The sequence below is a fragment of the Poecilia latipinna genome, unplaced genomic scaffold (genome assembly GCF_001443285.1).
Source record: "Poecilia latipinna isolate Pla-1442-1.1 unplaced genomic scaffold, P_latipinna-1.0 Scaffold1284, whole genome shotgun sequence".
Classification (NCBI taxonomy): Eukaryota; Metazoa; Chordata; class Actinopteri; order Cyprinodontiformes; family Poeciliidae; genus Poecilia; species Poecilia latipinna.
The window spans coordinates 149,874-170,839 of NW_015113900.1; the positions used below are offsets into that span (position 1 = coordinate 149,874).

The 20,966-nt window shown below is 40.8% G+C and overlaps 1 protein-coding gene across 1 annotated transcript in view; it reads left to right on the top strand.

Annotated features, from left to right (window-relative positions):
- The window catches only part of grik5 (glutamate receptor, ionotropic, kainate 5), a 135,764-nt gene that overhangs the window by 4,312 nt on the left and 110,486 nt on the right, over positions 1 to 20,966 (top strand). Inside the window, exon 3 of the mRNA XM_015054891.1 lies at positions 3,654 to 5,530. The gene's annotated coding sequence lies outside the window, so the exon portion shown is untranslated. The remainder of the gene's footprint in view (positions 1 to 3,653; positions 5,531 to 20,966) is intronic.

The following is a 20,966-nucleotide window of genomic DNA, read 5'->3' on the forward strand; positions in this document are numbered from 1 at the left end:
CCTTTCCCCCCCCCCCCCCACCCCATGCCACTCCACACCGCATTCCCTCCCTCCATCCCTCTCTCCCTCCATCCCTCTCTCCATCCTTCCCTCCTCGGCTGTGTCACCCCTCCCCCCCTTCCTCGCCTCCATCCCTCTCTCCTTCTCTCCTCAAGCTCTTCTCCACATTCTGTTTGAATTCAGGCTCACTAGAGATGTTAGAGTCTATCCTGACACAGGCAATCAGCACTGATTGGTGTGTGTGTGCGTGTGTGTGTGTGTTTGTGTCAGTCACCTTTTTTGGCTTTATTTTGGTGTTTTGGGCCCAAACAAACAAAAGGTTATGAAGTAGATCAGTGTAATTAATTGCTTCCTGCCTGACAGATGTGACACATGCAACGCTGAACCCCCTCCTCCTCTTCCTCTTCTTCTTCTTCCTCTTCTTCTTCTTCTCATATCTTTGTACTTCACGCTGACATACCTTCTGCACACCAATTCACACCCATCTACATCCCCTCACACCTGCAATGACATAGCATGCAAATGTTCCCAGCGGAGGGACACACAACAGCCGACGCTGAGCCCTGACCTAACTAAGTGTGCAGGAACACTCAGACTCCCGTCCTAAACGATCCTGGGAGGATACGGTGTCAGAGGAGGGCCATATCTATCCGCAGAGTCGTATTGATTGCAGCTGATAAACTGAAAAGGCTCTGGTGCTTTATTGCAAATGAAGCGTCGCTTCATTGTGCTCTGCAGATAGGAAGGAGTCATTCACCCGGTTTAATGAGTTCGTAAAAAGAGGTAATATAACTCCTGCATGGATCTGCTTCTTTCTATATTTCCTCTGCGACTGAAGAGGAGACCAGTCCCGAAACTGTGAGCACAGGGAGTTTTTCTCAGGATTCAATAATTCATATTCAACAGGTGCTAACTGTTGCATAGTAACAGAGAGACAAGACAACCTGTTAGGGAAGATTTGACACCTTGCTGCTATTTTTGAATCATGCTAATTGTCTTGTCTATTTAACAAAAGAGGGTGTGATTTTTAAAAAAGTCGAAGGCGATGGCAAGAAATCCAAATTTCTTTAAGGTAAAACCAAAATCAGGGTCTCATCTGCATATATCTAGATTAAAGGTCTGCAACCTTTACAATCCAAAAAATAAGTTTTACCCTCACTGTCGCCTCCTAATTCTGGTTCAGAGTTGATGGTGTTACCTGACCTTTTGAAAAAACTTATTATAATTGAAGTTTTGAAACAGAGAAAATCAGAAAACTTTTGCAAAAAGAAGATGGATACATTTTATTTTGTGGGATGTATTTTTTTTAAAATGAAAATAAAAGAACATGCTTATAATTATGAGAAAATATCTGTAAAAACATGTTGCTGGTACTTTTAATGTAAGACTGTTTTGGAATTGTAGTTAAAATATTCCACAAAAAAAAGCTAAATACTTATTATTATTATCCATTTTTAAAAATATTATTTGGAGGGACTGGGGCTGCAGGTTGCAGGGTTCTGGTCCAGATGGACCATTGCTGAGCAAACTGGGATGAATGGGCAGTTTCCCAGGGTGGCATTAGAAGGGGGCGGTTGTGTATTTGTGTAATGAGGTGACGCATTAGAACCAAAATAAATATGAGAGCATTTTTGTGCTTCAGTAGCGCTCTACATAATTGTTTGGTTGAGTTTGACAGGTGATGGATGAGTTTTGTTAAACAAAATTTAAATGAAAGTTCATTCTAATGATCAGGTTTATTCTGATGCTTCTTGACTTGTGTTTTGAGCCATTCTTTACCCAATTAACTACCATCTTTGAATTGTTCACCTATTGGCCACATGAAATCATGTTGTTTACTAACAGCAGCAACGGTTCAAATTGTCTCTTTGATTTGCTTTTGCAGATAATCAAATGAAATTCTCTTCATTCAAACAATAGCTTTAATCAAACATTAGAATTTGAAATGAATTTATAATTACTCTTCCTTTCTGTTATTGAAAATGTTTTTAATAAAGCCATTGGTGCTTCAGTTATGCAGAGATTGGAATGAGGTGATTTTTTTCTTGATCTATTGAATAAACCTAAACCTAACGCATCAAAACTAATAATTTCCACCATTTTTAGTCTATATATGCATTATCAATCAGTGTATGCTTTCACGCACTTCTTTTGACAGTAATAAACATCAGATGAAGGACATAGAGTTTAATGCGTGGAGTGTATGCATGTGATTTAATGCATAAATCCCACATACCACAAATAATCGTGTGATTTATTCATTTCAGTTCGATTTAAAACAATCAGGATCGGTCAAAATGGGAATCAGTCCGGAAGAAAAAGCCTGAATCTCTAAATAAGATGGCAGAGAAAATGTTTCTTAAATGGAGTTTTCTCAGGCTGTGTGGAGTAATACAGCGCCGCCCCTCACCCACCTGTTGCTGCAGACTTTTGGTACATTAAATTTAGCCTCACATTGAAAATAAAAATACAAGTTTGGCATTTCAGAAATATCAATAGTTGTGGAAAAACTCAACAATCATAGAGTGGAAACCGACTGAGCACCAAACAGCCTCTTCACAGCAACATCCTGTTTTATGTCTTGTGTTTTTTATGTTTTATCTTATTTTACCCACTGAAGAGTGCTTTGCTCTATCTACTGGCAACTGTAAAGAGCTATACAAATACAATTATTATTACTACTATTATTAAAACCTTCATAAGACTACAAAAAGCAAGCTCTACCTTAAAATATATTTCAACTAATTTACCATCAGCAGATTGTTATAGTTGTGTTATTTAATATAAAGAATATATAAAGCAAATGAGTTTATATTGTGGTTTTGCTTAAGTTTACATATAAAGTTCACATTAACTTTAAATAAGTGTTAAAGGTAAGACTGTTTTAATTGTAATAATCAATATGTTGCATTATTTTGGCAGCAGAGGGATTAGTTTACGGTTTCCTGTTCAAAGCAGCTGGATCATGTTAAACATCTGTTTTGTATTTTTGTGTGAAAGCTGTGATATTTTGAAACCACAGTATTTTAAACTCAAGGTTTGATTATAATGAGAATACATTTTTTTCAGCTCAACAGTGAAGTTATATTATTTAAGCGCAGAACGTCGTTAAGACTTTGCGTTTTTGGATCTGCAGACGCTCAACATAGATTTTTTTTTTTAAGTTGGGAACTTAAGTTTTTAAAGTTTTTTTTAAGTTGAAGTCGGGATCAACCACAACACTTTAAATAAATCTGCGTTTCACTCCTGCTAAAACTCGGCGTCGCCATGCTTCACCTGACGCAAAGACTTGAGGAGGAAGAAGACAGCAGAACGAATTGAATGAAAGCAGTAAAGGTGTCGTTATTAAATTGCACAGGGGGAATAGAAGACATGTCATGTGGAGACTGTGTGAAGATGAGCTTGTTAGGGGAGCGAAAGGATCAAATCTTAACGCGAGTGCCGAGGACTAAGGAGCAAACAAGCAGCAGAGTCGGAGAAAGAGTGACAAGGACAGAATAGACAGCAGGACGACAGCTAGGGAGGAGTGTGACAGGCAGGAGAATGACATGCGCGATAAGACAGAGTGACACAAATGTCGTCAAGCTAACCTTTCATGCACTCTCACTCCTCTTCTCTTGTACTTTTACCTCTCCTCTTCCTCTCCTTTCTAGGCCCGAAGCCTGGGAGCGGTGGTCGCCGAATGGCCAACACGTTCCCTTCAGCAGCCAGCTTTCCACACCTGACCATCTCCAGCATCTCCAGCCGTCCGCTGCAGCCAGCGCTGAGCCTGCAGAATTGAGGTTGGGGTTTGCCTGGAGCCGACTGCAGGAAGCAGAGATAAGCAGGCCTCGGAGGAGTCGACGTGCCACCAGCCACCAGTCAGTGCGTCGAGCAATTAAGCTGCTTGAACTTCATGTGAAATGAAATATGATGCGGTGATGCTTGAGCAGCGGTACGGAGCTTTTGGACGTGTACGGATTTATTGGCCGGATATTTCATTGAGATTACGACACTTTTGGGGCGCACCTCAGTGCCGGGTCACTTTTTCCACATAAGTTTGTGGGCAAAGGCGAGTAATTGAAAATCACCCCCCCCTGGGAGGCTAGTTTTTATTTTTACTTTTTTTTTTTTTTCAAAGGAGCAGCTTCTGTACCTGAAATTCCCTGTCCCTTCTCTCACATTGCAGAGAAATATATTATGAAGCAGCACCATTCTTCTTCATCCTCCCTCAGTGACGGAGAGGGAAGAGGGACAGACTGTCCAGAATAGATAACGAATAAGGAGACAGCCACAGAGCAAAGGAGGAGGAGGGTGGGGGAGCAGAAAACAGAAGGACAGGTGGAGAAAATAACACGAAAGGAGACAGACAGAAGAGAGAGCGAGAAAAAAACCCCAGAATTAACTAGGATTGTCCAGCGTCCCTTTTTTTAGACCTCCTGTAATTCGTCTGGGGTGTGTTGGAGGGTAGTTAACGCCATGGGCAGGGGAGGGGTCAGGATTTCAGCCAGAGGGGGGGCTTGAGTTCACTGTCTGGTCTGAAGCTGCTGTCTCTGCGTGTTGGTGTTTGAACTAAACCATGGCCCGGTAAACAGACACCTGTAAGGACTGACAGAGAAGCTCTGAGACTGAGAGGAAGACAGCTACACAGCCGAAGTGTCAGGCAAAAAAAAAAAAAAAAGGCAGCAGACATCCAGAGCTGGCAGAGCCGACGTTCTGCATTTCATTGTCATTCCACTCACTGTTTTCAGAGGAGGTAAGAAGAAGCGAAGAGGAGCATCCTCGTGTTTGTGGCTCCTTTAGGATCCATCTAAGTCAGTACCGTTGCACTGAAGAAAGCCCAACATACAGCAAAGGGAGGGTTGTTACTAAAAAGGAAATCCAGGTTGGAAAGAGAGAGAGGGTGGGAGGCAGACAGAAGCGGAGCGAGAGAGCAGGTGTCAGAAATCCTCCCCTTCATCTGCTTGTCATTTACTCCTTTATGCTCGCTCGTCGTTTGGCACAGGGATTGATTTTCTGACGCCGGCGTTACTCCTCCTATAAGCCCTCTGCAGTCCCTGGGTGCAAGCGAGACAGAGGAGAGCAGAATAAGACCACAACAACAACAACAACAACAACAACAACAACAACCACAAGAAAGGGAAAAGATGGAGCCTTTCTCATTGACTGATTTTTCACCCCCTGCTTTTCCAGTTTGTCGAGATGGCCTCTTGTTATTTTTTCTCTGAGTAAAGCGAAAGAAGAAAAACACCCACCAAATCAATCCCTCATTCTGTTTGTACTCAAGAACTGAATCTCCCCTCTCATCGACTGTTCCTCTACATGGATTACCTTTTCCTCTGAGTTTTAAACACTGGCTTGCTCCAGATTTCCTCCACACATCCTCCCCTCCAGTGACAAACTCCTCTAGCTCCCCCCGCCAGCCTCCGTCCCCCCGTCACCCGCCGGCTGAGGTGCAGGAACTCTGTGCCGTCGGATCCTAGCGCCCTCGTTGACTCACCACTACAGCTATAGTATGGCACGGCCCCTCTGAAACTGTCTGAATCATTCTGTAAGTAAAGCCTCTTTCTATCTGTCTGTGAATGTATGTCTTCACATGCTCGCTACAGGTCATTAACATTCATTAAGCTCATATATTGTGAGGCGCAGGAGTGGTCTGTCTTGCTGCAGCGTTTGGTTTTATGGTTCCTTCACAGCGGATTTGCTTTTCTGTGCTTCCTCTGCTTCGGGCGGAGAGCGTGTGTGTGTGTGGGTGTGTATGCGTGCGTGTGTGCGTGCATGTGTGTGTGAGAGTCTGCCAAATATGAGTTTGATCTCAGATCCAAGCTTGCAAGAGAGTCAGTGTCAGAATAAGGTACATGGGGTGCTTTCCCTTGGTTGTGTGAACCCCCAGGGTTAATTTGAGCTAATTAATGAGAATTTTTTTTGCATATTTTTCACTTCTGTTTTAATGTTTTAACACTGCTGAGGGTCGAATGGAAACTGGATGCATCAGCTACTGAGAATGACTCCTTGACTTCTTTATTACCTGCATTTAACATCCAATGCCTTGCAGAGATGTGTATATCCATCGAACCTGTCCAGATTCTGCTATGTTGTAGCCACAATCTTCAATGCATTTTACTGAGGTTGGATGTGATGGGTAATTAGTAAACAGAGTCCACTTGTATGTAATTTAATCTCAGTTTAAATGCATCTTTTCTGTGAATGCCTCAGATGTTTGTCAGAGGACATTACCGTATTTGTTGCTGCTCTTGGCCAGGATTCCCTTTAAAAGCAGGTTTTTAATCTCAATGGGTTTTTATCCTGATAAAATAAAGGTTTAATAGAAAACAGCATCAAGAAGAAGCAGAAACGATCAGGGAGAAAGTTGTTGTGAAGTTTAAAGCAGGATATAACAAGTTTTGCACACAAAAAGAGCATTCAAACCTAAAAAGACATGGCTGTCCATTTAAACGGAGGGCGAGGACGGTATTAATAAAAAAAACATACAAGAGTGGGATGGTCGATATGTACTCAAGATTTTATCCTGGTATTCTGTGGTACCATTGTGATATAGATAAATAAAGACTATTTATTGCTTCTCTTTTAGGTTGCTGTATGACTGAGACGGTGTGTCACAGCAATCATAGCCCCACAAACACAAATACTGCTCTTCAGAAACATTCCCACTTGTAATGCACTTCTTTAGGACCCCAGCCACATAAAAATATGTGATTTGTACCACTGAACTGCACACATATATCATATGTTCAACTTTATTGATATTTATTGATACTCTCATTGATCAAAAAGCAGAGAAAAGGGTAACAATAATAATTCAGACAATACAGACAGTGTATCGTGACAACTAAAAATCAAAATTCTTATCAAGACAAGAAATTTAGCACCTGGTGGAGTTTCACATCTAATAATCTTATCATAGGAACTGCTTCCCATTGAAAAAGCTCCCGAGGACTTTGTCAAAGGCTCAATAGATGAATATTGTTGCTATGACTTCCTGAAGGAGGAATGGAGCAGGAGCTTCTTAAAGAGACAGAGGCCCAATTTCAAGATGCTAAATTATGAAGTCAGATTTCTTTTCAGTCATATTTTATATAGAGAGCATTTTATAACAACTGAAGGTGACAGTTACTTAATTATGCTATAAAACGACACTATTTACCTATAAAGTACACAATACTGCCTCTTTAAGGTGTCAAAGTGATAGTGAAATATACACATAAAATATACCACAGAAATATTAGTTATATTGGATATTGATATCGGCCCAATATATTGGTGCATTCCTAGTTAGAAACTCTACCCTATAGAGGCTGAACCTTTTTGCTCAGAAGAATTTCAGTCTCCTCAAGAAAAGCAGCAGGGCTGAATGCACATGCATACTAATCTGTGGTAGTTTATCACCTACAATACCAATAGAATACATTTAACGTTTTGGTTTTAGCTTAACAAGATGTTTAGAAGTACACGGACGACAATGAATTAATAGTATTGCACAACGGCTCCATATAATTTCCAATCCTCCCAATCCCCAAATGAGCTGCTTGAATGAAGCTCAACACTTATCTACAGCCCCTGCAATGTCCTGCATATTAGTAAGCTCATCTATCTCCATGGTCACCTCTTTATGCACGCGCACAATCATCAAGCCCTCAATCAAGATAGTACCTTCAAACAGACCAATGAACTGTGAATAACACCGTTATACAAACTCCCAGTGCTGAGCATTTCAGAAAGGAAAGATTTAAAGGGGATGAAGATGGAAGGAAAATGAGGTTGGGGGGAGTGAAAAACTATCCTGGATACAGAAAAACAAGAGGAGGAAGAGAGCGAGCGCGAGGGAGAAAGCAACAGAGAGGCAGACGCAGAGGAGGGCAGCGGGAAACAGCGTGGAAAATGGGAGAGCATGGGTACAGAGAGGCCGCAAGGCAGGAAAAGACCTCTGCTCCATGGGAGCACTCTGATGGGCTTAGCAAGGCCTCGCTTTGTTCATGCTGTTGGTCAGCCTCTCAGAATTAAGCTTAACTAAATAATACGATTACTGCAGCTGCACACTGATAACACGCTGCTGCCGATCCCCTTTGTCACTGTCAGAAAGCCCAGAGAAGAGAGGAGGAGTGGCATACGATGGCATCAAAGGCATGACAGATCCGACTACATTACACTGACACAAGGGCCTGAGCTTCAGACGAGAGCTGGTTTCACTTTTTATCTGAAGAGTAGCCATGCAGACAAAGATACAGAGGGAAAAAATAAGTTTTCTCCACAAATGTCATTATGTGCCATCATGCAACAACAACTCACTTATCTCTTCTTGTCTCTAATAATGCGCTTTCAGATCCAAACGCTGCATATTACTTGACTGTACATGTAAAAGCATAAAAAAACAGCCAGACATCTGGCCCCTAAGCCCCGTTGTTTACTCTTCTTCCTCTGTGTGGGCTTTTTGTTTTATGTTTCTCTGCTTGACAGCTTTGACACAAATTCATGCGAAGTTGACCTTGCAGTTTGAATCGTAATAAAAGCTCAAATCCCAAGCTATGTTGCACATTGATACATGTTCTCCCACCAGCAGATAAATAGTCTTCCACCCCATGGGAGAGCAGGGGTAAAAAACAAGCGGGCAGCAGGTACCACCGTCCAGTTTGTCTCAGCAGAGGTGGAGAACGTCTCTCTGTTGCCCATGGCTCCCGGAGTAGAGAGCTAATATAAAGACTGGCCTGGGCTCAGCCCCCCTCCTAAGAGGTATGAGGTATTTCCACTCTTCTCTCAGTAGGAGCAACCATTTGCCTGCAGAGCTAAAGATTAGCTTGGAGGAGCAATTGAAAAGACACATTTACCACGTGATGGTGTGTCAGGATGAGAAAAAACGTTGGAGAGCTGAGGCCACACAATGAAATCAGTAAGTTATGAAACACAGATTTTACTTTCTGTCTGTTTTTTCAGATGCTATATTCAGAACTTTTTAGATTTTCCACATTTTTATTAGTCCCCCTTCACCAGTTTTGTACATCTAGAGACCAAAATTTATGAGCTGTTGTTCCTCGGATTAACAGTAATTTTTAAATTTAGACTATTCTGCCTCTCTAACACACCAATATGCTTTGATTTAAATGGACAAATCATGCAAAATCCACTTTTCTTTAGCCCTTATATACATGTTTTGTGTACTTTGAGTGTCTAGCAGAGCAAAGAAGTGTAATTTTATTCTGTCTTGCTGCTGCATAGATGTCTTTTAGGGGATTTTTTTTCCTTTCCTTTATCTCACAAAAGTATTGCATTCCCTCGCAATATGTTTTGCATTCTTAATAATGAACTGGTCAGCTCATATGGCATAATTGAATACTTAACGTCTTTCTGCTATAATATTAAATTATGAGAGCCTTACACGATTAAAGGCCGCAATATTATTGCGGTCTATAATCTTCAATTTAATACGTAATCTTTATATTCTTTTGGGGTTACATTTCTGTCTGTTCATTTTTCTCTAATTTTTCAAGACGTTTTTATTTTCTATGACGTCACCGCATTTGCTAAACAAGGTCATCAGTTCTGTACAGAGTTAGATTTGTTTCACAATTCAATAAAAGAAAAAAAAAATCACGTCAAACCAAAAACGTAGTATTGAAACAAAAAAAAAAAAAAAAAAAATCATGTCAAACAAAAACATAGAGTTGTAATCAAAACTTCAAAACTTTTGGATTTTTTTTAAACAAAAAGATTTGCTTTAAAAAAATTTTTTTAAATTTGAAATCATTAAGTTTTGTTTGAAACTTTTATTTTTGCATATCAACATTTTTTGGTTGATTCTAAGTTTTTTTTTAAGTTCCTGTTTTTTGATTGAACTCAACGATTTTTGCTTGCGAATCTCACATGAACATCCGGGGCGGGGCTTAAGGACGAGCAATGTAAGACGTGTTCCGATTGGATAGCGCTGACTAAAGCTCCGACTCCCTGAGATCTCAGAACTCTGTCCCGAACTGCAGGGCTTCGGTGACGGGACACAGAATGTGAATGGTAAGTAATCTTCACAAAATTACACCGTTTAGCAGCTTCTAAAGTGTCCACCCTGTTTCAAAGAAGAAATCTTACTCAACTTATGACGACAGTCACATATTTTGTCTGCCGCGATCCCCGGTAGCATACTGTGCTAGCTAATGTTAGCACTAGGTAAAATGCATAAACTGGGTTTGTGTAATATTCGCTTGTCTTAATGTTGAATTCGTTATCCAGCGCACCTCTGTCGAGTGGCATTAAGCGTGGAAAATACCAAATATATCTGGAGGAAATATGTGTTAAAAAACTGTTGCGCAATCCTCTGTGTGTGTGTGTGTATTAACTAGCATTGAAGCTAAAATGGGAAAACAGCGGATCGTTGCACCAATGTTATCAGGTCCACGTTAATCTGCACCACACGTCAAGTGACTGTGCAGATGATTTATTTACCAAGCACATAATCAGTGCTGTCGATGAGGGGAGGCAACGTAACTCTTAAATATATACATTTTCTTCCAGATGTAAAATGTAAAACTAAGCTGGTAGGTCACAGGCCAAAGGAGGACATTCATATAATTTCTGTGTTTTTTATTATTTGGTGTGTATGTGTCTTGTACTTAGTTTTATTTTGAATTAGATTTAATATGACCAGCAGAGTGCAGCTGAAGCAGGACAGGCTTGTAGGTATTACTGATTCCTCCAGCTGCTAGAGAGGATCATCATCATCAACATCATACTGATGTAGGAGTATTTTCCAGGTTGAAGAAAAGCAAAGTTTATGACAGGAGAGGGAAAATGTTGCGTTGTTAGCCGCTTTAGCTCAGCCGATGTCTCCATCCAAGAAGCCACTAAAGCCAAACAGAACTCCAGTTCAGCTCCAGCTGCAGTGAGGATGAAAAAGGGAGAAATAACTGAACGTTAACATAACAGGGAATAAAGAAAATTTGGTAATTCGCTTTTAATGTGTTCCAGATGCAAAAAAAAAAAAAAAAGTTTGGATATAAACTTGTTTAGGACTTCTGCCAGGATGTTGGTGGTAATTTTTGTATTTTTATTACAATGTACCATTACTAACTCATAAGCATGCATTAGTTTTAAAACTAATAAATAAACTGACTAGGAGAAATATAGTTAGCCAAATACACCTGGCCCTTAAAAGCAATACTTACTTCCCTACCTGGCCTTCTCTGACTCAACACTTGCTGGTCTCTCCATCCTCATGTTCTGATCCTATCTAGCAGCTGGAGGGTTAGGGTTATATAACTAACCCTATCCCTAACCCTAACACTATAACCAAATTTCTAGAGGGTTTTTTTTTAGTTGTATTTGCCTCAGTGACATCCATTCAATGAGGATTCATGTTGAATTCCAGGAATGCAACATGTAAGTGGAACAAATAAGCAGCAGTGTGCTTAAATCAAATGGCGTTTTATTTTTAAAGTCTTATACGAGCAGAAATATATTGCGCTGAAAGATTACTTCAGTTTTTCCTCTCGACTTGCTCTAAACTGTGCCATAAATTCACATGGTTCATGAAATAACAATTTACCCTGAATTTTAGAGCCTCTCATTACCCTAGTTTGTTCTGCTCGGATCCTTTCAGATCACTGATCCAGTCATTTAACCGGGCCCTGAAAGCAGCTGCTGCATCTAGCAAAACAGGATATGCTTCTCCTAAAAGCATTTCTAAAGCATTTTGCTGAAGTAAATAATTATTATGTTATCAACACGAAATCTATCATTTTGTCATCAACTTGGGAGTGTGACGAGCTTTTGCTGCTGCAACCCGTGACTCAGCCTCTGCTCCAACAATGAGCTAATTTAGGGATATGAGATCTGCTCAAACTCCTAACAGCACTTAAGTTTCCTCCGTTGATGGACCACCAGCACAAAGCAGTCTGCGCTAAACCTTTGCCCCACGTTGCGCAAATGAAAATGACTCTCCTTTGTTCAGTCCTGCTTGCTTCGGGCCGGCCGGCCTTGAGGGGAAAGACGGAGTGCGTGTGTACGAGCCGAGTCACAAGAAGTGGACATTAGGACACACATGCCCTTTCCATAATGTTCTCCCGGCTGGGCTGTTTGGCTGGCCATAAAGTGAATGCTGCTAATGGCCTCTTCGTTAATGGAGTCATTAAGACTGGATTGCAAGGAGATAAAGGCGATGTGTGTAATGTGTGTGATCTGAGGTAGAAGCGTGATCATTTGTATATTTGTACATTTACTGTAACCATCTAGTGAATTTGTATTTGTTCAGCTTTTTGCTACATATTTGCCAGATGGCAACAAAACACACGCTGGTGGTGTTGTGCATTAGCATTAGTGGAAAAGGTCAGTTTTCTGCCGGTGTGAATGTAACGCGGTCTGAGGCTCAGCTAATCAGTCTTAACCTGGCTCGCTCTAATCAGGCTGCCGGCTGAGGCTCGCGTCGCGGCAGCAGTCAGATTGCTGCTGCCTCGTGCGGCTGCCGGAGTGACAAACTCTGATAAGCTTGATCTCAGGTCAGTTCAGGACTCATTCCCAAGAGAATGTAGCGGAGATGGAGAAAGGCATTCTGGGAAGCCTTGCGTGTTGTTTTCATGGTGGCATGACTGCTCATTACATCCATGTCAGCCTTTTGAATCTTACCACAGGGTTAGCTTATGTCACCATGCCCATCGTGTCTCGAGCTCCAGTTGGTCTGGCCAGCCTCGCTCCTTTCTTCTGTTCCACAAGAAGCTGCATGGGAAAGTTAGCTCGCAGGCAGAAATAGCCTTAAATCACTTTTTCTAATTAAGCGGGGTTGACACAGTGACTCAGGAGGATGGGAGGCTAAATCTGTCACTTATTTTTAAGTGTTTTTGTGCTTTGGAAACTTAGCAGAAATGTGGTCTGAATACATATGCATACCAACATTTTTATTTGGCTGTATTTCTACAACTTCACATTTTGGGGCTACTTTGTGCTGAGCTACTGCAAGGATTTGCAACAAAATACTCTGAAGTTTGTGGTTCTGACATGAAGAAATGTGAAAAAGTCTAAAGGGTGTAGGGGCTGGACTATGTGGCTAAAAAAAACACATCACAATATAAAGGTCTCATATAAGTTGATATTGATAATTATTGATATTAGCAGTTTGGAATACTGCCAAACTGGTGACTTAGCCTTTTATCCAGTTTCCTCTCGAGCTGTTGTGCTAATTATCTCCTTTCACTCCACATCGTTTTTTAGATTTTTTAAATTTTTTTTAATTTTACGAAGTTATGAGGCACCGTGGTAAACCTTGAAACTGCTTCTGCTTAAGTTACTCAACAGGTTGTTGCTAGGTTACCACAAGTAACTCAACTGGTTGTTGCTAGGTAACCAAAGAGTGAGTGACTTATTTGATGCCACCAATCTTAGTTATTTGGCTGTGAGAGGTTGAGTGGCTAAAGCCTTCCCTCTGTCTGCATCCCCCAGAATGCTGTGCTGTTCTGGATCAGAGTTTAGCGAAATTATTGAATCAGCAGTATTGATTTTGATCATGTGTTTGTCGAGAGACATATAGTTATTGATTTATTGCTCATCCGTAAAGGGTGGGAATACTTTTTCAGATACAGTCAAACCCAGTATTTCCAGGGTTTTATGAATCAACCTGCTAATGCTTGAAACCCGTTAAAAAGTTCTTAAAACTTCCCATTTTAGTAGTTTAAACATCAAATACACCTTAATATTTATTAATGTGCATAGTGGAAACGATGTTGGCACGAACAGCTACAGGTTCAGCAAGAAAAATGAATGATGCTCCTGGAGTGGTTGCTTTTCAAACAGCAGCCAATAGCATATCCACTAGCATTGCACCTAGACATTTCAACTTTCCAGGCTGCATTATTTTTTGAAGATTTTTTTGGTATGCCCTGAGGAAAAAAATCTGAATAGTTGGATTTTCAACAAATAAGAAAAGAAAAAATCTGCTAATACTAAACCGTGACCAAGCAGGGATCATCTGTATATAACAGGAAGGAACACACTGATCCTCTTAATGCTGCAACATTCGCATCAAGCGTCATTCCTTTGGTGCATCAAAGATTCAGTCAATACCAGAGTCTATTAGCACCAGTTTAGTGCTGGAACCAGTTCAGTGGGAACTCCCTCTGGTTTGAGTAAAATATACTATATTTTGTTACAGAGTGAACTGTTTATCCTTTTATGTAGGGAATTTATTCAGAGGTCAACCAGGTAGCAGCATCCTCAGCCTCGGTATGGCGAGCACACTTCCCACTTTTCACCTCACCTCCTGCTGAGTGTCAGTTTGCCTTGCAAGGTGTTAATGATCCTCCTCTTGTCTGCAACTATGACATTTTACTCTCCAGCAGTCTGCAGTGAGCCTTTCTTTTTTTTTTTCCCAGATATTTACACATACATATCTGATGAAGCAACTTTCAATGTTTTCAAGTTCACAGATAAAAGTAAACTGCAGGAACAATAAAAGTAGATCTGTCAAATTTTGCGCCTTAATTATCTGAAAGAAACTTTTCTTTTCAAACTACAGCATTTATGAAGTGATCTAAGCTCATTATAAAATTTACCAAACACAATCTTTAATGGCTCCTTAATTAGGTAACAAAAAGTCTTTTCTTTTCAGCAAACCATCAAAGCTGCTTTTTTTGTTCAATTAAAACAGAACAGAGAAAAAGCAGCTCTGTACAACGCCCTTGTTCCTGATAACAAGACTGCACTTAAGCTAAGTGACACTCTTAATTATTTAGAGCCGACGTTAGTTATAAAAATTTAGACAAATGATGGTTTTAATTTTGTTATTTTGGTGATAATTATAATTTGAAGCTAGAAAAAACGCCTCAAATTTGATTAAGAAATGTTTTCTATGAATTTAGTATTTTATTTCCTTTAGACCATATAGTCGTAAGTAGAAATAAGTGCTTGAAATGTGCCACATTTCAACTACGCCAGGTCAGTGATGCTGTCACAATTCTCAGTTTTTAAAACGTTTGTTGTTGGACCCTAATTTTTTTTTTTTTTTTAAAGCACCAGTTGTTAAACGGTTTTCTGAGTCAAGAGACTGCAATCAGCCGCACTAATCAGATGTATTAACATGCAAGTCGTTTCCAGCTCAGCTCCCTCAGTCCAAATGGTGATGCGCCAGCTGATTATGGGGTGCTGCCTGATTTTTAAACTGCTGCATATTTAATTGACTCAATGAAACATAATGCTCCGAATGGGTTTATAACATATTGTCAAGATGATATGAAATAAAAAAATAAAAAATCCTCCAACAGATGTGATTAATTAACACCAGCTCTGTGGTTTGATTGCTGTCAGGTTTCCATGAACATGTGGGTTTGTTTATGGGATTTATGGAGCCATTTTTTCGTTCGCTGTTTCTGCCGACTCCGAGCTGTTGCCCCCTGCTGCAACCCATGCACAAGAAGCATCATTAAATAGCCGAGTGTTATCTGCATTGGTGCCTTTTTGAAGGATAACTTTCTTGTCGGCCAGGATGTAAAACCATACGGTGTGAATAATGTAAATTCTTACACTCGGAGAAGGATGTGTTGAGTGCTAATGAATGTGTAGGTGTGCTTTATGTAAAATTGAATGCTTTGCAAGAGACAACTTCCTAAAGCGTTTTGACACCTTCCGTGATTTGATTGTATTTGAGTGGATCATCCAAGGCGCTGATTTAAAATGGACAGATTTTTCAGTTTTATTTCTTTAGTTCATTGGTATTTGATGTAATTCACAATACTGTTTGAGCTTATTTCCAGATTCCCCCAAGCTTCTCATTTCTGCAAGAATTTCTGATGTAATTTATTTTCTTTGGATTTCTGAAGTAATTCCTGCCAAACACAGAAACACAAAGCCAAATGTTAAATGTATTATACATGTTGATAATGAACCACATTTGAATACAAGAAAATGTAGTTTTTTTGTGTGTCTGGGAGTTTAAGGACATCTCTGATGAATAATTTAACTTAGCCTTTGTCTTTGCTGATATGCTGCACCTGTTTTTTCACCTGCATGAGTTTAATTGCAGATGAAACGCCGCTGGTGGTGTGTTCAGCTGTTGTTACGGTTAGCATTAGCGTGTAGTCGATGTCAGGGGTCGATATATTTCACACTGGGAGCCCGATGGTCATGCTGAGCGCCACAAAGTATTTCGGTGTGCATATGAGACGGCCTTTGATCCCAAGTGAAACAGGCTGAGAGAGCACATATACTCGACTGATCCAACGCAGGCGATACCAGCATATTAGCACCTTCAGTCAGCCTCAGATCAGCTATTGGCAGGTCAGGGGTGGAAAGCTGTTGAAGAAAGTCAGCAGGATAACTGGAGACGCAGCATATTGTGCGTTTCATTTAAAAGATGCTTGGTTCAAGCTGTTAAGCCCTGAGGCATTAGTTAGGATGGTTGGGTATTACTGATAGATTATGGTATTAAAAAGCAGGTGCTTTGCATACGTAAGTTTCTCCAGTTTTGTTTAAAGCTTTTACAACAAATTTGGTCTTCAGGGAGCGATGTTGTTTCATGAGAATGTCAGGTAGTTGTTTTAGATTTTAAGATTTGAACGCCACACACACATGGTCCACATTAATGACCACCAATCATCAGGATGAATAAGGAAACCTTGAAATTAATCCATCTCTAGAAAGACTTGGAAAACCTTCAATGTGAGGTCAGGGAAAACAGCTTTGATTAAAATCCCTGTTGTCAGTTACTCATGAAAATAGATAGTTTTTAAATACTTTACTGCTTAAAGTTGGTGAGAGTGTTTAGATTCCTGACTTCCTATATCCCTGAGGTATATAAATGAAATGATAAGCACCTTGTAACGATCAGAACTTGAGGACCCGAAATTTCAGTCAGACACAGAATAAAAGTTAAGTACTTTAATTAGGGATGGGGTAAAGGACAGGCAACCAATAGAGTTCCTTTCAGAGGGTCGGGCAGAGAACGATGGTCAGGGCACAGAAAAAGGTTCCAAACTCACAAACGATCACAGGCAGACTAAATCCAAGGGCGAGGCAAGAGGCAGTGGTCGGAAGGCAGAAACAGGGTCAGGTCCAGGAAACAGAGGCCAGAGGAGTATCCAATGAGGGCTAGGCAAGGCAGGGAAATCCGAGGGGCAGAAAAGTGTTCAGATCGTGGTCAGGTCAGGAAGGAACGCTGGATATTTACTCACATGGTGGCTTTCAAAAATCTGGCACCGTCTGCCCTCCTGAGAGTGAATATAACTGCTGGTGACCAGGTGGGAGACATGAGCCTGATTGCGCTTCAGCGCAGCAGCATGCAGGTGAACCAGATAAGCTTGATGAGAGGTGAGTGCAATGGAGGAGAACATGGCAGGCAGACAGGCCAGAAATATTACACACCTAATCCTCTCAGCCACTCTTGGCTACGGTGTTAATCTTTTAAATTCGGGAATTTGGTGCAAGAAAATAGTAAACTACATTCAGAGAAAGATTCAAAAGGAGACCTGTAGCACACAGTGTCTTCTTGGGGTCACCAACTTGCCAAAACAAACATTGGATGAAATGGTTGCTTTTCTGTCCTACATTCACAAACATAAATGTGCGGAGTTTGGTTCGGGGACTTTAATAGTAACTGGATGGTTTTTGCCAGATGAAACATGGTTTGGGTTTTACAGCCACAAACAGTTTGTGCCATATCAACAGTTCAGGTTGATATGACGCAAACAGAATATCTTAGCATGATGGAGCGTTCAGCCATCTTTTTCACCATCATCTCTTAGGGCGAGAGCATCAGAGGCAGAAGCTTAAAAAGACTAACCAGCCCGATAAAGAAGGCTGGTTCTGTCCTGGGGTCCACTCTGGAAAGTCTAGTAATGATTGTTCAAAGAAGATTGTTCTGGAAATCAAGAAAATTACAAACAATGGTTGCAATGTTGAAAATAAGGGGTTGGTCCAATACCAGATGATTTCAAAAACTTTTAATTACCCCCTGGGGTAAAAACAGTATTTTTGAGTTGAATTGAATTGCAGCACAGTGGTGAGTCGGTGATGCTGTGGGCCTGCTTCACACCCAGAGAGGTGAAGAAGTTACCTTTCCAGGTGGGAATCTTTCTATAGTCTTATAAACAAACACAGCAATATTTTAAATAAATCTGAGAGACTTTGTGTCGTTCTGCTGATCATAAGAACAGTTATGTAAAATATATAAAAAACCTATTATTACTTGACATTTTTCCCCTCACTTAATAAATGTAATTAAATACTGGATTTTCATACATTTTAGTGTGAAATTATGCTTCTGCAATAACAGCAGAATTTATTTAAACGCTTTTGACACATCTTTACCAGGGGTGCCAATTATTCTGGATTGTGTTTATAGTGCCGTTCTGGCAGCTTGATAAATGTGAAATCCACGGTTGTTTTGTCTTTACAGACTCTTGGGGGAGATTGCTGTGTAGCTGCCAAATGATGCGTTATTCTCAACACTTTGCCACTAACAATACCAATTTATTAGAGCGGGGCTCAGTAGCATTTCTGATCTGGAATCTCTGTGATCATTTTGGATTTCAGCAGGACCTTCTTGGTTAATTGAAGCTGAATAAACCACCCCATGTGTTTGGAAACCATGCTGGGAACGTTAAGCCAAAATCAGGAGCTTAAAAAATGCTCATTATGGCTAAAAGGACAAACTGAATTTAAGGCGATATTATCTTCTCACCTGGGATCAGACGTTATTATTTCATTTTTTGTTTATCTAACATATTTGTATGTCTTTACTCCAGATAAGATTGATGACAGGGTAAAAAAAAAAAGCTTTCTTATCACGATCTATGCCTCTAATTGGCTGTAATGTTCTGTTTATTCCACAAAGAGGGTTTATCTGATAAGGTCAGGTTTTCTCTCACTCTGGAAAATGAGGAGAAACCACACTGGCTTTAGTTTTGCCACCTGAAGAATTGAATGGGAGCGCCCGCTGGTATCACCATTTCCCAGTGTCGCCATCTTATCTGAATGGGCCATAATCAGTTACCAGCAGTTGGCCGGTGGCACTCGCCGATGAAATTCTGTCTGCAGTAATAACAACAGTGTCTCATAGGGGGATAACCTGCCTTATTGCTCATTGGATTTACATACAGCAGATAATCATAGAGTCTGCAGGCTGCCTCTGACTGATGGTGTGTGTCAGCACTGTACATGCAGCCTTTGTTTTCATTTGCCAGTCAGGCCTGTTGGGTCATGCTGTTGCAGAAATCAATGTACCATTTGGATGATTGCAATAAGGCCCTGTGTGTGTGTGTGTGTGTGTTTGTGCTTCATCTAAATACTTACCTGTGGGGCATCATCATCGCTGCCTCCATTTATCCATCTCACTCTGTGAAGCAGAGAAAACACAGGGCACCTTTCAAAGGAGTCCACGCTGTTACAATAGCAACCTTATGTGCTCTTCCAATGGCTTTGATATTAAAACACTGTTGTACAGCAATCCATTTGAAAGGAAAACCCAAATTCAAACATATGCTAATAAAGAGAAGTGTGTTTGTACAGACGTATTCTGCAAGGTGAGGGGATCTTGGAGGTGGGAAGAGGGGAGAAAATAAAAGCTCAGCAAAAAGGTACAAAGTCCACCTGGGTGAGAAAATCTGCCTGGCTTAAGGCGACAGCGTCTTACCACGCGCTAGTGGAAGAAGGTGGAAGCTCTGTGATGCTCACCTTTCAAGCTGCCAGGGCCAAAGCCACAACGGGAGAAACTCGATCACATCGATTACCCAGCATGAGCGGTCTCAGCTTCTGAGAGGTGATTTTTTTTTTTTAAGTAACTGCCTATACCTTTTCTCTATCTTCAGCTTATTTCACCGTCTTTTTTCACGTTTTTTTTTTTTTTTTTAGCAAATATCCAGATCCAGACAAAGATGTGTTGAGCCTTAAAATAAATTCATCTTTGATTCTTGTAGGATGTCCAATCTTTAGTTTTTAATACGTTTAGTAATTCTGGGTAAATCCCATGAGAACAAATGTTTATCAAAGATGATTTAACAAAATCATCAGTGCCACAATATTTGGCATCCCAGCTGCCAGTGTTACAACCCATTTTTTGTTAATGAAACATTTAGTCGCTTCTCATAACATTTACCTTCTCTTTAGATCACCCTGAGTCGTTGGTGCTCTCTCATTTTTCCTTCTCTTTAGCTCAGCTGACAGGCTTTCCGTAAGTCTCAGAAAAAAGTTATATTGCATTTTAATCAGAAGCATTATCCTGCTGTAAGACTCAATAAAGTCATACCAGATGTATAAATGTTCTTGATTCCTTATGGCCATGTACTCACAAGGTTCCCACAGCATCACAGGTCCTCTACCAAACTTGAGGTTCCTCGATCCGTTACGTTCTCTTGAATCCTCTTTAGCTATTCACCTGAAGCCGCAACAAATTTGTCTATTTTTTTTTTACAGTATAAATGAGCGGACCTTCACCGAGGAAAGCAGTGAAAGGGAAGGAGCGGAGAGAAAAGACGGAAGGTGTGTTGAAAGAAAACAATCATCGGGAATCAAACAAGCGGGCGAGCCCAGAGCAGCTTTTGTTTAGCTCTGATCCGAAGCCAAAACCTGGGAAGCATGTGTGCAAGTGAGCCTGCATATGTCTGCGCGCGCGTGTCTGTATATTTGAGCGTGTGGGCACGGCAGCTGCTGAGTTGCTGTGTTTATCTGCATGGAGGCTTCACAGTAAATAACGCTCGAGCCCTGGCATGGAGACAGGTGCAGCAGGCTGGGCCAGAGGCGCCAGCTACTGTAGCTTCCAGAAGAGACGGGGTGTGGAGAGCAACTCTCCCCAAAGTGCCAACCGGACGATCTTTTGAAGTATCCCGCATTTGCATAACATGAATAAAGATGAGGGAGGTCTGTGTTTCCAGCAAAGCAGGACTGAAGGTGCGATGCTCATTAGAGAGCAAGAGGCCATGTTGATGAAAGACCTGTGGCTGAGATCGTTTATTTCATGCTGAAGCGCTGCCTGTTCATCCGCTCGTGTTTATCATTCTAACCCTCAT